This window comes from Cynoglossus semilaevis, chromosome 8 (genome assembly GCF_000523025.1).
Source record: "Cynoglossus semilaevis isolate Cse_v1.0 chromosome 8, Cse_v1.0, whole genome shotgun sequence".
In the NCBI taxonomy this organism is placed as follows: Eukaryota; Metazoa; Chordata; class Actinopteri; order Pleuronectiformes; family Cynoglossidae; genus Cynoglossus; species Cynoglossus semilaevis.
This window is the reverse complement of record NC_024314.1, coordinates 22,931,332-22,936,005: the sequence shown is the minus strand read 5'-3', so window position 1 is coordinate 22,936,005 and position 4,674 is coordinate 22,931,332.

Here is a 4,674-nt window from a genome sequence, read left to right as displayed (position 1 = left end):
TCATATAAAATACTTTTTGGATCTTTACTTAGCTCTTTATTGTAAAATTAGGGCAGTTAGAAAACATTTTTAGAATAATTTTTTTACAAAGATTTCTGTGAAAATGTAATTTTTTTCTGTAATTTTTGGTCAAAAACCACAAACTATTGACAAAAACTTTTGTACAATTATTTTCAAAAATGTTATCTTTTCTTGCATATTTCTCCAAAAAATAGAGCATTTCGATAAAATCTTTATAAATATTTTTGTATAAAAGTTTTTGTGAAAATGAGAATTTTTGTGTCAATTTTGGTCAAAACTAATACATTTTGATGAAAAAGTTTTGTAAAATTATTTTTAAAAATGTCATCTTTATTTGGATCTTTCTTGTAAAATTAGGACCATTAGAAAACATTTTTTGAAATATTTTTGTATAAAGTTTTCTGATAAAATCTGAACCTTTTGTTTCAATTTTGGTAAAAAACTAATCAATTTTCATGAAAAAGTTTTGTAAAATTATTTTTTAAAATGTCATCTTTATTTGGATCTTTCTTGTGAAATTAGGACAATTAGAAAACATTTTTTAAAATATTTTTGTATAAAGGTTTCTGTCAAAATTTGAACTTTTAGTATTATTTTTGGTCAAAAACTAAAACTGTTGATGACAATTTTTGATAAATTATTTTTAAAAATGTCATCTTTTCATGCATGTTTCTCATAAAATTAGGACATTTAGAAAATATTTCTAGAAATATGTTTGTATAAACATTTTTGCCAAAATGTGAATTTTTTATGTAATTTCTGGTCAAAAACTAAACAATTTTGATGAAAAAGTTTTGTAAAATTATTTTTTAAAATGTCATCTTTATTTGGATCTTTCATGTGAAATTAGGACAATTAGAAAACATTTTTTAAAATATTTTTGTATAAAGTTTTCTGTCAAAATCTGAACTTTTTATGTCAATTTTGGTCAAAAACTACAAAAATTGATGAAAACTTTGGTAAAATTATTTTTCCAAATTTTATCTTTTGCTGCATGTTTCTCATAAAATTAGGGCATTTAGAGATCATTTTTAGAATTATTTTTAAATAACATTTTCTGTCAAAATGTGAACTTTTCTAGAAATATGTTTGTATAAACATTTTTGCCAAAATGTGAATTTTTTATGTAATTTCTGGTCAAAAACTAAACAATTTTGATGAAAAAGTTTTGTAAAATTATTTTTAAAAATGTCATCTTTATTTGGATCTTTCATGTGAAATTAGGACAATTAGAAAACATTTTTTAAAATATTTTTGTATAAAGTTTTCTGTCAAAATCTGAACTTTTTATGTCAATTTTGGTCAAAAACTACAAAAATTGATGAAAACTTTGGTAAAATTATTTTTCCAAATTTTATCTTTTGCTGCATGTTTCTCATAAAATTAGGGCATTTAGAGATCATTTTTAGAATTATTTTTAAATAACATTTTCTGTCAAAATGTGAACTTTTCCTGTCATTTTTGTTCAAAATCTAAAACAAATTGACAAAAAGTCAAAGAGAGAGGGAGAGAGAAGAGAGAGAGGGAGAGAGAGAGAAGAGAGAGGGGGAGAGAGAGAGAGAGAGAGAGAGAAGAACACATTTCTGAAAATAAAAGTTTCTCAAAAATGATTAAAAATAGACTCATTTGCCAGAAAATACTTAGCTATGTCCATTTTTGATGTTAAAATTCAGAAAAAAATGTACATCTACGTGTGTGTCTGTTGTGTGTGTGTCTATGTATTGTCTGTGTGTCTGTCTGTGTGTGTCTACACGACCTAAACAACATGCTAAATAAGGTTTTTCTGCAAAATTCAGAAAAAAATTATCAAAATGCTTTAATTTGATGAGAAATGCAAATATCTGACTAGAAATGTTCACATTTTATAAATAGCAGATTTTTTTACATGGTAGAAAACAACAGGATGGCCTGTGGGAGAAGTGTATTCCATGGTCAGGAGGCTGCAGCAGCACTAAGACAGACTGGGAGTTGCTGAAAGGGGAGATAGATTGAATTGGCCTAAGTCACCCTTCATATACCAACCAGTGAACTGGGAGTAATGGGTGAGAAATAGAAAAAAGGGAGGCGGAATGAGAGAGTTGTAGAGAAGGCAGGGTTGCAGAAAGTCACCTTAATTTTCTGACTAGTGAGCTGGGAATAATGGAAGGAAGGAGAGAGGCACCTCTGCAGGGTGATGGTTTGAGAGAGGTTGGATGGACTTAGAGGTGAGGGCAGGATGATGGAGAGCTGGCTGTACACGACTGCCTCACACCAGGGGTGGTTTCCCACACTTCTATGATCACTGCAGCCCTTTCACTCTAAACCGCCATATACCTGCCTGGAAGGGTGAAAATATATATAAAATCTGTCCACATGGCCAGATAAAATGACCCGTGTTTGTCAGTGTTACAGGGCATGTAAGGTTATGGGATTGTATAATCAATAAAAATGAACCTGCTGTTCTTGAGATTTGAACCCATATCTATCCCCTAGTCACCACAGCTTAAAAGACTTATCTTCCAGAAACTATTACTGTCAACAGAGCAATTTTAAAGATGAATCTCACACCATCAGCTGTGCTGGTGAAATGTCAGGCATGTTTGAATAACACAACCAGAGGGAAACAAATGGTTAAGAGTCCGTGCACCATACTGTATACTGTATGGTATAGCTCCTGTGACATTCTGGGAATTCTGGGTTTCTATCATTAACAATGGCTGCACACACAACTCACTTATCCTGGCCGTATAAAACAAACACTTCCAGCCTAAAGTAATGGTTTAGCCTGGCTAATGGAGCCAGTCTGTTCCACATCACTACAGGCTTTTAATCAAGAGTTTTTGGCATCTTTTAAAGTATAGCATGCCGGCTTTTCATTAAACAGTAAACCAATGGGAATGGACACAGGAGGTGGCAACAAGTCATCTGAAATGCCCTCTACTGTAAATACTTTGGAAAAAGGAGGCAGTTATGCAAAGGGGGGAGGGGTACGATCAGCTTAATCTTTTTAATAATTTGTTAAACTCTGATTCGAACAATTAAGACTGGTTATCAGAGATCTGGCCACCAGTCAGTCTTGTTTCACAAGAGACACTACTGTTTATGTAAGCAGACTTCCTGATCATGTTATTGTCTTAATTTTGTCCTATATATTTTGGATGCATAGATGGATGCATGGATAGATGGATGAAAGCAGTCCTGCTCTGAATCTGGTTGACAGGTCTAATTTCAGCAGTGGACTCAGATATTGACGACTGAATGTGAACAGATGGGAGCCATTACCAATATTAGTCCAGCCTCCGTCTGCTGTGTCTTGGAAAACATTTGTGTTGCTGGTAGCAGCACTTGGGAGAGATAAGAGAGAAATATAATAGACACACTCACACACGTTAAAGCCAGAAATACCCTGAAGACCACAGATGGAAAAGAAGAGACAAATCTGAGTCAATCAAAGGGTTTTTAAAATAAAGAACGAACACTAACCATCCTGACGCTGAGACACTGAGTCTGCTGCAATCAAATGTAGAAATACAAACAAGTGGATAACAATTTTCAGAGCAAATGCCTAGACTTACAGTCTGGGGGTGTTCATAGCTTCCAAACAACCCTGGCTTTTTGTATGTTTTACTCTAAAAGTTCTCTACAGTGGTAGAGAGAATTACAAATTGCTTCTTCCATCATTTGGTGGAATGAAACCCCCTGCAAGGCAGGCATGAACCCTACCATTACACCAAACTGGACCCCTCACATCACCTCACAACACTTGTACACAAGATATAGTTTGATTTTTTTTTTTCCAAATCAGGTCCTTTTCTTCTTGTATATCTACTATTTCTATTTCTGTCTTATTTTTTTCAACATTTTAAAATCTTGTTGCAATTTCTACATTTCCAAAATAAAGTATATTTGCATGATTTATAGCAATAGACATGGATTCCTAGGTTAATACTTAAAGATTAGTCAGCTTGACAAGAATAATATTTGTACCACTGGAGTGTTTTTTAAGCAGTCGTTGGGACTTGGTAAGATATAACTCCAAAAAATAAAATAAAAAACTGTTTATCTAATCATTTTTTGTTGACATCAAACAAATCTAGATTCCCACTATGCAGCTGCAGCTGGAGCTCACGGTCCAAAAAAAGTACTGCATATCTCACAGGCTGACTGAAAACCTGTCATGGTTTGGTGCTGCATTTTAGCAAGTAAGGGTTAGCTTGAAGACAGCAGGTGCATTACAAGGCCAGCTTTGGGACATAAAAACAACTGTAGCTCAAGGCATATTAATAGCGTTGGTACTGCAGCTAAGGCCTGCAGTTTGTACCACATGACAGGTAATATGAGGTAAAACCTCCCATTGATTTGTACCATCTCTATTCAGTTGCTAGTCAACAACAAAAAGCCAAAACATAATGGGCATGACGCCTCTCTTTTATAGTCTCCACAGATCCTTACAGCTATTTTAGCTTCTAATCAATAATAACCTTGTAATTCTTTCTAAAGTGCACATTTTCTCCCCAGGCTGCACCCTGTTAAAACATTACAACCTGAACTTTTTATTTACTTTACAATTCACTTGTTTTCACACACACCCTCACTCACACACACACATACCACCCGTTGATTAATGTTTGGAGCAAAGTAGCAAACAAGTTCAAATTCCAAACCCCTGCTGTT